Raw genomic sequence first — 13,335 nt, forward strand, 5'->3', positions numbered from 1 at the left:
TGCAATTTTCAATGTTTTCCTGCTTTTTTGTTTCATCGTTTTGGGACAGTCAGTCCTCTTGGGAGGATGTATGATACCCACCCATTAATCATTGCTTTCTACAATTGGGATCACAGTATTACACTTCCTCAGTGTAATACTGTTAATAGGTTAAATCCTTGTCTGGGTACCTAGTTTATGTCTAAGGAAAGGCCAACCAGAGATGTTGGGAAAGCAACCTTTTAATGATTTCTGTTCCTGAAAATAATATGCAAAACAATGGAATGCAGTTCAATGCAAAACTTTATTGCAAGAAATAGTGAAGAGAAAGAGAGAGAGGAAAAGGGGACCCAACATGCAACTAAGACAATATATTTATATAACTCATATAAGGACAATGCTACATTGGGGAGAACAGAGACATGGGTCCATTCAATAGTAAAGGGGGTGTTCCAACAGGATGGTGTGATCCTGCTGGAGGGGAGGGTGTGCTCCAAAATGCCCTTCTGTGAAGTAGATGAATTTCAATGCTTCTTTACCTATTGGACATTCTCAATTGGATGTCTCATGGGCATCTCTCTCTTTCTCAAAGGAAGGTTGCCTAGCAATGCCAGATCTAAAACTATATTATAAAGCAGCAACCATCAATACTATTTAGTACTCCCTAAGAAATAGAGTTCTGGATCAGTAGAATGGATTAGGCACACAAAATACAGAAGTAAATGAATATAGCAATCTACTATTTGATAAACTTAGAGACTCCAGCTTCTGGGATAAGAATTCACTATATGACAAAAACTTATGGGAAAACTAGAAAATAGTATGACAGAAACTAGGCATAGATCAACATCTTATGCCATATACCAAAGTAAAGTCAAAATGGGTACATGACATAGACATAAAGGGTGATACCATAGGCTAATTCGAAGAGAAAAGAAGAGTTTACCTGTCAAATCTATGGAGAGGGGATGTATCTGTAACCAAGGATGAGATAGAGAACATTATGAAATGCAAAATAGATCATTTTAATTACATTAAATTAAAACATTTTGCATAAACAAAATGAACGCAAATAAGAATGAAAGCAGAAAGCTGGGAAACAATTTTTATAGCCAGTTTTTCTGATAAAGGCCTCATTTCACAAACATATAGAGAACTAAATCAAATTTATAAGAATACAAGTCATTCCCTAATTGTCAAAGGATATGAATTGGCAGTTTTCAGCTGAAGAAATTAAAGCTAATTATGACCATATGAAAAAATGTTCTCAATCACTATTGATTAGAGAAATGCAGATTAAAACTACTCTGAGGTATCACCTCCCACCTATCAGATTGGCCAATATGACAAAAAAGAGAAATGATAAATGTGGAGAAAATTTGGGAAAATCATAACACTAATTCATTATTGATGGAGTTATGAAGTGAGAACAATTTTGAACCAGAAATACTACTATTAGGTCTATATTCTGAACCCACATGTACAAAAATATTTATACCTGTTCTTTTTGTGGTGGCAAAGAATTGAAATTTTAGGGGATGCCCATCAATTGGAAAATGGCTGAACAAGTTGTGGTATATGAACATAATTGAATTCTATTGTGCTGTAAGAAATGATGAGCAGGCAGATTTGAGAAAAACAACAACAGAAAGATTTGCATGAACTGATGCTAAATGAACTGAGCAGAACCAAGTGAACATTGTACACAGTAACAGCAGCATTGTGTGATGATAAGTTGTGATAGACAACCTTTCTCAAGATTATAAAATGATCCAAGACAATTCCATAAGACTCATGATGAAAAATGCTCTCCACATACAGAAAGAACTATGGAATCTGAATGCAGATCAAAGAATATTATTTTCATTTTTGTTTTCATTATTGTTTCTTTTTTCTTGTGGGTTTTCCCTTTTATTCTGATTCTTTTCTCACATAGTAATGTGGAAATATGTTTAACATGATTGTAATATATAATTGGCATCAGAATGCTTGCTGGTTTTGGGAGGGGGAAAATGGAGGAAGGAGGAAAAATTTGGAACTCAAAATCTTACAAAAGTTAATGTTGAAAACTTTTACATATAATTAGAAAAAAATGAAATAAACTACTATAAAAATCACAGTTAAGCATTAAAGCCAATTAAGCCAAAGATGGAAATTTGGAAAGAATGAATTACTTGAAAAATGGACATTTTTGAATCTTGTACTTTTTCTCCATGATTCAAGCATAAAGCCACAAGGATAAGTAAATATGGAATGGTGATACTGCCTATATTGATTTTTTAAATTGTAAATGAGGACTTATGAGAAGTGCAAGAAACTGAGATGCTTTGGGAAACAAAAACAGTAACTATAGCTTGCACTACATTGAGAAACTGGGTAATATCTAGATGAGATCATCCAGAATGGTGGAAGTTGTTAAGCTTATACAATATATAAGTTTGAGATACCTGCTACTATTTAAAGAATAAGACATATTGAGTGCATATTGGGCTCTCCTCAATTATCTGAAGGCCTGGCCCATAAACTAGCTATTGGATCTCTTTGACTCACCCCTAAAAGACCAACTACAGATGAATGGGTAGAAGTTGCAATAATGCAAATTTGGACTAAATGGCATGAAATTGTTGTTGTTTGTCCTTCATTTTTGAAGAGGACCATGACATCAGGGTGACAGCATGACTTACACTGAATTGGATTTGAGCAAGGACTTTGAAAGGTGATGAAGCTCATTCTCTCCTATAGAGCCATGTAGCTCTAGTGACAAGATATACATCAGGATAACTGTAGATGGTCCCCAAAGTTTAAAAGCAATTAGAGTTAAGTGACTTGCCTAGGGTCACAGAGCTATTAAGTGTTTGAGGTGAGATTTGAACTCAGGTCCTCCCAACATCAGGGCCAGTGCTCTATGCATTGTGCCACCTAGCTACACAATGATAACATGAAAAACACCCTAACAATTAGCTACCTGAAGTGCAATAAGCAGCCTCAGGAGGAAGTTTCTCTACTTGGGTCTTCAAGAAAAGACAAAACAATTGTTTCTTGTGAATATTTTAGATACAACCTGCACTAGATGTTCTCTAAGGATTTTATAATTCTCTGATCAGGTTCTACTTTCTGTCATTAAATACCTATCTTATTGACAACTCTCTCTTCCTGGGCCCAATTTCCTTTATCATTAAAATGAGGTGTCTGGGCAAGATGCTCTTCTAAGGGTTTTTCAAATTCTAATATTCCCTGGTTCTATTTATTTAATATTATGTTATATGTCTTTGGCAATGTATGTCTAAGTTGGCTGAATCATATCTTAGTTATTCAAAGGGGAAAAAGTACACAATCAGAGGACAGATCCCAATCAACTTCTTCCAGAGACATGCATAGATATGCCCATGTTTTGTTTTGTTTTTTTCTCTTAGAAAGAGGAAGCAGCGCAGATTGCATTATGAGGAAAAATAGCTGCAAAATGGATAGTATAGACATGCACTCATTTGGAAAAATGCCATGGAAGTCACTATGGAAACAATAAAAATACTTCACAGAAAAGAGCGAAAATGTCCTTCTGCCCCTCCTCTCCCTGTATTTCAGTTTTGTGATGATGCAGACAAACAGAAATTTAGCTAGACTTAACACTTTTTTTTCCTTAAAAGGAGGAAAGTCTATAATGTATTTTTCATAGAAAAATCATATCTGCAATAAATGATCATTTAAAAAAATAAGGTTTCAGATAAAAGGGTTATGAATGATCACTTTATTTAGACTATTGAGTGCAAAGCATGACTCATGCACATTTGTGATGCTTAGAGAGGTCTAAAAATGTTGTTTGTGAAATTGATACCTAAATCTTCAGTGAAGTTGAAAAATAACTCTATTTCTAAGTTGAATGTTCTCATTTTGGCAATGTAGTATTTGCAGGGCACCTGATATTGCAAAATAAGCACAAAAAGAACAAATCATACAAATAATAATTTCATTAAAGAAAATGACAATAAGACAACATGCCAAAATTTATGGGATGCTGCCAAAGCATTACTTAATGGGAAATTTTATATGTCAAAATGCTTACATAACAAAAAAATAGGGAATGAACAGATCAATGAGTTGGTCATGCAACTAAAAAAAAAAATAAAGCACAAATTAATTAAAAATATCAATTAAGCATAAAACTTGACACCTAAAAATTAAAGGAGAGTTGAATATAATTGGAAGTCAGAAAAATCATAGAATTAATAAATAAAATCAAGAGCTGCATTTATTTTAAAAAAAGAATAATATAGATGAGCCATTGGTTAATTTGATAAAAAAAGGAAAGTAAATGACTAGTATCAAAACCAAAAATGGTAAATTGACAATGAAGAAGAAAGCAAAGCAAATATAAGGGCTATTTTTGCTGAAGTATATATAAATACATTTGGCAATCTTAGCGATATGGGTGAATATTTGCAAAAATATAAATTGCTTATAATAACAGAAAAGGAAAAGAGGCTAATTGAATAATCTTATCTTCAAAAAGAAATTCAACAAGCTATCAATGAGCTTTTTAAGAAAATTTTCCAGGACTAAATGCATTCACAAGTTTATTGTACCAACCTTTAAAGCATAATTTATCTTAATACTATAATGGGCAAAGGAGTCCTATCAAATCCCTTCTGAGACACAAATATGGTGGTGAAACCTACAGCAGAAAGAGAAAACTCAGAGAAAGAAAACTGTAGACCAATTTCCCTAATGAAAATTGATGCAACTATATATATATATATATATTTTTTTTTTCTGGGCAATGGGGGTTAAGTGACTTGCCCAGGGTCACACAGCAAGTAATTGTTAAGTGTCTGAGACCGGATTTGAACTCAGGTCCGCCTGTACCCAGGGCCAGTGCTCTATCCACTGCGCCACCTAGCTGCCCCCTGATGCAACAATTTTAAATCAAATACTATTGTAACAATATATTTCAAGGATCATAATCTATGCAGGTAGAATTTATGCAAGGAATAAAGAACTGGTACAATATTAGGAAAACTATCAGCATAAATTACCATATAAATAACAAACCCAAGAGATATCATATGATTATATCAATAGTTGCAGAAAAAAACTTTAACAAAATACAACATATTCCTATTAAAAGCATTGGAAAACATAGGAATCGATGGAGCTAGCCTTAACTTGATAAATAGTATTTATCTAAAACCATTAGAAACATTATCTCTAATGGATATGTATTGGGTTTTTTAAATTATTGCTTAAACTGTATTTTATAAATTAATTGGTCTTACCATATTTTATAAATTAAATTGCTATTGTACCAGTTTTGGCAGTAAGTATTTATTATTAATTAATGTTATACATCAGTAAAGTTTTAAACACATCTCCCTTACTTCTCATGGTCTCAGGCCTTCAAACCTACATAATCCTAAGGAGAAGAGTGAGCACCAAGAGAGAGCATCCAGAGCCAAGAGAGCAGGGTTTTATCCACTTTTGATAGATACATTGATCAAAGATAATTAGTTAGCATCCTTCAGTTCCATTGATTGACATTACTTGAGGGCGGTCTAAATTAAAATGAACTCTATAGATGACCTCAAGGAAGAATATGCAAATGAAGGGCTAAATCTGGTATCTAGGTGTGGTTCCTCACTGAGCTAGACAAAAGAGCCTATCTGCATTTCTTTTGTTCCCTTGGCTTTGTCCCAGACAAGAGCTGAACTTTTTGGGGGAGGGGTGGGAAGTGAGAAGGACTAAAACTGATCTCTTTCTCTTTCCTAGAAATCTATTATTAATATTTGTTTTCTCACAGGGATATGCTAGAAGCCTTCCCAATAAGATCAGGGCAAGGCCAGAATGTTCATATCTTCACTTATTTAATACTGGAAATACTGTCTATAACAATGAGAAAAGGGGAAATATGAAGTAATTAGAATAGTTAATTAGGAAATTAAACTATTACTCTTTTCAGACAATATGATGGTATGCTCTCCTAGAGAATCAACTTTTTAAACAGTTGAAATAATTAAAAACTTCAGCAAAGTATCAGGATATTAAATAAATCTACATAAACCATCAGTATTTCTATATATTACCAACAAAGTCTAGCAAAAATACACACACATATATATACATGTACATATATACACATATACATACACATATGTATATATATACACATATATATATATACATATATATGTTGACTATTGCTATTTTCATATATTTTTTTCCCTATTTGTAGGGTAAAACCTCAGGGTTGTTTTGATTGGTATTTATCTTCTTATTTGAGATTTGGAACATTCATTCATATGACTATAAGGAGTTTGAAGACAGTGTGTTCTTATCACTTGGACAGTTATCTATGTTTGTGAGAGTACATATTCCTTATCTGAGAAACTTGATACAAATATTTTCCCTCATTTAATGACTTCCCTTTTTATCCTAGGCACATCAATATTATCTTTGCAGAAACTTTTTTTTTTAACTTCAAGAAATCAAGATATCTTTTTTTTTTTTTAATTTTCTCTTTGGTAATTGACTCTATCTTGTATTTGTTTATGAATCTCCTAACTCCTTCCCACACTGTGATAGGAATAAGACCTATTTCTCTTCTATTTTTTTTTTTTAGTATGATCTGTAAAATTGAAGTTGCATGTCCATTTAACATATATTGTAGAATATCCTGCATGGTATTAGTCTAAATTTAATTTCTGCCAGATTGCTTTCCTATTTTCCCAGAAGTTTTGTTTATTTGTTTGTTTTTATGAAATAAGGAATTTTTTCTTATAGATAATTTGTTTTTCATTTTATCTAAAATTGAATGATTGAGTTCATTTCAGAATCTACCTTCTCTAATTCTACTCCATTGAATTATCTCTATTTGGGGGTGGTAGTGCAATGAGGGTTAAGTGACTTGCCCAGGGTCACCCAGCTAGTAAGTGTCAAGCATCTGAGACAAGATTTGAATTCAGGTCCTCCTGAATCCAGGGTTAGTGCTTTAGCCATTGTGCCACCTAGCTGCCCCAAATTATCTCTATTTTTAAATAACTACATTAGATCTTTTTGATGACTGCTGATTTGTAATATAGTTTGAGTTCTAAAAATGCTATGCCCTTCATCCCTGTTTCTTTGGATTTTTTCCTTTGATATTCTAGCTTTTTTGTTTTTCCAAATGAATTTTATTATTTTTTCAAGTTCTATAAAATGTCCTCTTCCTAATTTTATTGTTATAATATTAAAATTGTCAATTAATTTTGGTGGTATTGCTATTTTTATATTAGTATGGCCTAGTCATGAGCACTCAATATTTATTGTTATTTAATTACTCTTTATGTATGGGGAACCAAGGTGAATAGAGTTCAAGGTCTAGAGTCAGGAAGAATTAGATCTTCCTGAGTTCAAATATGGCCTCAGATATCTCATAGCTGTGCATCCCTGGGCAAGTCACTTAACCCTGCTTACTTCAGGTTCCTTATTGGTAAAACTGGGAGAAGGAAATGGCAAACTGCTCTACTACCTTTGTCAAGAAAACCCCTAATAGGGTCATGAAGAATCAGACATGACTGAAAATGACTGGACAACACAAATTATTTCTTTGAGGAGCACTTTGCAATTGAATTTACACAAATATTTTGGGTGCTTCAATAGGTTAAGCTTGAGATTTTTAAATGTATTTCATAATTATCTGGAATGGGATTTCCCTTTCTATAATGTCCTCTTGCATATGATGATGATGATGATTTAAAAGCATGATTTTTTGAGTATTTATTTTATAGCCTACAACTTTGCTGTAGCTGTTGTCTGGATTATACTCTCGATTCCCTAAGATTTCCCAAATAAAACCATCATATTATCAGCAAATAGGAATACTTTTATTTCCTCTTTGCACATTGAAGATCCTTAATAAATATTTTTGAATCAGTGAAGTACATCCTTTTTCTTCTCAGAGTTAAAAGCTTTTAAAAAAAAAAATCAGTCAGGCTGTGATGGCACTCAATGGCTTCTCATCATTAGATTTTCTTCCAAATTGGTGTTCAATTTGGCCTTTTCTTCAGCAGTGGAGAATGTGATTCATAAAAAGAAATGATTCTAGAATGATTCCTATGTCACTTAACCAGTTATTTCCTTTCTATTGAAATGAATTCCTTTTCATATATATATATATATATATATATATATATTTTTTTTTTTTTTCCCCCCCGGCCGGGCAGTGGGGGTTAAGTGACTTGCTCAGGGTCACACAGCTAGTAAGTGTCAAGTGTCTGAGGCCAGATTTGAATTCAGGTACTCCTGAATCCAGGGCCAGTGCTTCATCCGCTGCGCCACCTAGGTGCCGGCTTTTCTTTTTTTCTTTTTTCTTTTCATATAATTTTAAGTCATTCAGGTTTACTATAGCCAATGTCTTTTGACTTTCTTCTTCAAGAAAGTTCAAGTTATACAAGGACAAAAATTCAATTTTTACTTTCCCCTTGTGTCCCCTTTTGCACTGAAATCATTAAGTTTCTCTTTCTGCGTGTCTCTGTCTCTCTCTCTTTTTCTCTTACCAAATGATAAAAATTATGAAATTCTTTTTAAGATGTAATTATGGGAGTTGAACTTTGAAGAGTTTGCTTTGATAAACCAGGGACAAAGAAACAGAAGAACTAACTGCTACTCATGATGGGTGTTACTTATTTCAAAGTGGAGTCAAAAAGCAGAATGCTTTGGGGAATAGTTTGCAATTTTAGCCAAAACTAATTGGCATTTTTAGTGAAAGATGATCTTCTGGGCCAACTTCAGATATAAACTAAGAAATGAATAGAGGATGGGCATTTTCTTTACTCTCCATTGATCTCCACAAAGGATGAGAGGGGAAAAGATAACAAAGGAAAAGTGTGGAGTTGTTGCATTAAAAAAATCAAATAATAGATAATTATCATTGTCAATTTTAAAACAAGTATTTTCATCAAATATTTTCCCTCATTCTTATTATTTGAAGCAAAGAAAAAATTCACCTTCCATGTTTCACAGATGATTCTCTTTGGAAAGTATGACTACAAGTCAAAGTCACTGGTATAAATTTATACCCTGATCAAATGTTTACCTGCAGGTGCAAAACTTTCTTGTTTTGATGGTATGTAACATCCTTGAGGGTGGGGAATAGTCTTGTTTTTATCTTTTTCTTCAGTGACTAGCACAACCTGACACATGATGGTTACTTCACTAAGGCAAATAACTTCAAAAATTGATAGATTTTTGAAATGTTTTCAAACAGCAGATAACAGTTTCTCAGCTTAATTTTAACATTTATAAAAGTCATTGAAAATACAAACAAAATGTTGGGCTAATAACTGTTTAGAAGGATACTAAAGTAATTATTTTGTTTGACAGCTGCTGGACCAAAGCTCTCATTTTTATTCTATTCATCTATTCTCATCCATTTATTCTATTCTATTGCTTTTCTAAATAGATTTTCGGAAATCTAAATGATTTTTTAAGATAATTAAAAGTAAAATTAACATCAAGCTTAGAGACGTGTTTGAAAATGATATGGTCATCTAGAATGCCACCTACTTATAAGAACCAAATTCCTCTTGATTTTAATGGCAAAAATATCAGAGAAATGTCAGGGAATCTTCAACATAAAAAGGACCTCAGAGGCTAAGTGCTCATTTCCATACCCACATAAGAATCTTTTTTATAGTATAACTGATGATTGTTCATCTAGGCTTTTAGAGAAAAAAGAAAAGATATCTTGTGGTAGGTAGGGAATTTGCCACCTCCTGTGAAAGCTCATTCCCATTTGAAAAGCTCTAAGTTTTATAAAATTTTACACAAAACATCATAGAATTGCAAAGTCAAGAGGACAGAGAGGTCATCTACTCCAATCTTTGCCCAAAACTTAAATCCTTTCTGCAAAATTCTTGACCTTACATTATTTTCATAAGGATATACAATGATAGGGAATGCACCAAATAGGAAGGCTGTTCGATTTTAGCCTGATTCTAGTTGTTAGGGAGTTTTATTATTTGTACGTGTATGTTTAATGTTGATCTATTATGGTTTTCAAGAAAAATAGAATATTACTTCTATTGCTTCCTTCAAATAAATCCTTCATATATTTCAAGAATATCATTTTCTCTTCTCTAGGCTTAGCACCTCTAGTTCTTTTAACAGACCTTCATATAATATTGTTCCTGGTTTCTTCATCATCATTTTTGCCAATTTCTGAATATGCTCTAGTATACTAATGTCCTTTCTGAAATGTGTGGTTCAGGACTGGACCCCATATTTTATAGCACTCCAGATTTTTTCAAAAACCATAGCAAAAAGTAATATGGCCATTCTTCCTCTGGCTATGAACTTTATATTTTTATTTATACCTATTTTGTTGACTTTATAACTGTTTACTCAATTTATCCTCTTCCTCCACTGCAATCCAATGTCTCCTTGTAAGAAAACTTTTGAAAGAAGAGAGAAAAAGTATCTCAGAAAAGCCAACTAACATACTGACTATATCTAATAACATGTAACATTGCATATTTATAGTCTCCCACATCTGCAATGAAAGGATAGATTTATATTATCTCATCTCTCCTCTGGGACTATACTATATTCTAATCATGAAGACTATAATTGCATAAGCCCCTTTGATTTCTACATAACACTACTGACTCATAATTAGATGGTAGTTCTCAGGAATCATTAGGTCTTTTAAACATGACTTAAATTTGGGCCATATCTCCTCAATCCTTATATTTATTTTTTTTGATCAAAGTATCAAATATTACATTTTATATTTATAATGTCTTTCATATTATTTTTTTTATGCAAAGTTCTGTCCTGTGGAGGCCTTTTGGATCTCATATGTATTACCTAGTGTATTTGATATCTATCTCAACTTCTTTTCTTTCATCCAAATAATTGAGCAACATTTGAGTAAAAAGAAAAAAGAGTCAAGGAAAAAAACCCTGAATCTAGAATGAAGCTAAGATAATGCACTTTAACCCAGTGTTCTTATTATTAAGTATATACCTTTAAAGAGATTAATGTTAGAAAATAAAGTATATAGGGCATTTTTTGTTTGTTTGTTTGCTTGTTTGTTAATAATAGGAAAGAAGTGGAAACAAAGCAGATGTGCATCTATTATGAAATCCCTCAAAATATTGTGTGTGAATGGAACATAATATTCCTTTTCTATAAGAAATTATAAAGGTGTAGAATAAAAGGGAAGCATAATGCAAATTGAACAGAACCATAAAAGAACATATTCAATGAGTATAATAATATGAACAGGAACAACCACAGTAGAAACCAAAACTAAAGAGGGCAGTTGTTAGCATCAAAAGACATAACATATGTAAAATGATGTGCAAACCTTAAATATATAAATGCTAATCATTATTTTGAATTCATTATACTATTTGGCCTCTGTAAGTTCCATTTTTATTCTTTGTCTTTTCCCCTTTTTATGTTGAACAGATCCAATCCCATTTCAGTTCTCCCATTTTCCCATTTCCTTTCTCACCTATTTTTCAATTATTCTCATTTTACCCATTTGCCTATTTTCCAATGGATTGATAATGCTTTAACTACTGAAATTCACATTCTTCAGAAATGCATAAAGCTTTTTCCTCCAAAATTTATGTAGATTAGCCACTGCTACTTCTGCAAACATTTCAGGGTTTAAAAACAGAAGAGGAAGATCTCTTCTAATAGATTCTGGGAAATATTGAATAATTAAAACTATATCATATAGGTCTAATAGAGTTTCACCTGGCATTACAAAAGAGACACCCTAAATAAAAGACTAGTGTATCTACCTGTGAAAATATATGTACCTACCAGAAATTCTCTTTTCTGGCTTCTAAAATAAATTGGGAGTGGAGAATGTATCTCTCTGCCTGGAATTTGTCTCTTAATAAACTGTATATTAAAATATAACACAGTGACATAATTTTTTAAATCCTAATGGGTTGAGCTTTTCCAATTATTATTAGTCAGGTTCCCAAAAAGAAGGACTTGTATTTCCTCCTTTTTCCTAGCCATTGCAAACTATATTGTGAGAATGTATCAAAATCTGCAGTTGCTTGTATATTTCTTGAATTAGAGCAATGACTTAAACAACCATGACCTTTTCTAACATCCTTGTATTTTTGAGTGACAGGAAATTTCTTGTATTATTTTATCAGCTTTATATACTTAATATTCATTATATATAAAGTTAAACATCTTAGTCATTTTGAATGTGCCTGACTTTCTCTGTGGCATAGTGGACCAGTAGGTTTGAATAAATATAACTTTTTTAGCAGAGAGAAGATAAATTGGTGAGAAGATGGTATCTTTACCATATATAAGTATATCATATAGCTCTCTGAAAATTCATGCCACTATTATGGACCCCTTGGTGTGTAGTCCATAGAGAATAAGTGGGAGGATGATTGGGTTTTTTTTGGGGGGGGAGGGAGTTGGTACATAGACCATTTAATAAACACTATATATATAAGGTATTTTATTTTTTCCGTTACATGTAAAGATAGTTCTCAACTTTTGTTTATACAAGCTTTACAATTTCAGATTTTTCTCTCTCCCTCCCCTCCCTCCCCCCTCTCCTAGACAGCAGGTAATCTGATATAGGTTATATCTATATATCTATATATCTATATACATATATATAGGGAATGCACCAAATAGGAAGGCTGTTCGATTTTAGCCTGATTCTAGTTGTTAGGGAGTTTTATTATTTGTACGTGTATGTTTAATGTTGATCTATTATGGTTTTCAAGAAAAATAGAATATTACTTCTATTGCTTCCTTCAAATAAATCCTTCATATATTTCAAGAATATCATTTTCTCTTCTCTAGGCTTAGCACCTCTAGTTCTTTTAACAGACCTTCATATAATATAATATATAATATAATATAAATATAATATAATATAATATAAATATAAATATAAATATAATATAATATAAATATAAATATAATATCTATATACATATAGATATATATATATACACACACACATATATATATACACATAATAACATTAATCCTATTTCTGCATTAATCCTGTTATAAGAGAAAAAATCAGAGCAGTGATGCAAAACCTCAAAATAGAAAAAAAAAAAACAGCACCCAAAACAAAAGAAATAGTATGGTTCAATCAGCATCTATACTCCACAGTTCTTTTTTTTTTTTCTTGGATTTGGAGATCCTCTTCTATCATGAGTTCCCTTGAACTCTTCTGTACCATTGCATTGGTGAGAAGAATATAGTCCATCACAGTAGGTCAACACTCAATGTTGATGATACTGTGTACAATGTTCTTCTGGTTCTGCTCATCTCACTCATCATCAGCTCAGGTAAGACCCTCCAGGTTTCTCTGAACTCCTC

Source organism: Dromiciops gliroides, chromosome 5 (assembly GCF_019393635.1).
Source record: "Dromiciops gliroides isolate mDroGli1 chromosome 5, mDroGli1.pri, whole genome shotgun sequence".
Lineage (NCBI taxonomy): Eukaryota > Metazoa > Chordata > Mammalia > Microbiotheria > Microbiotheriidae > Dromiciops > Dromiciops gliroides.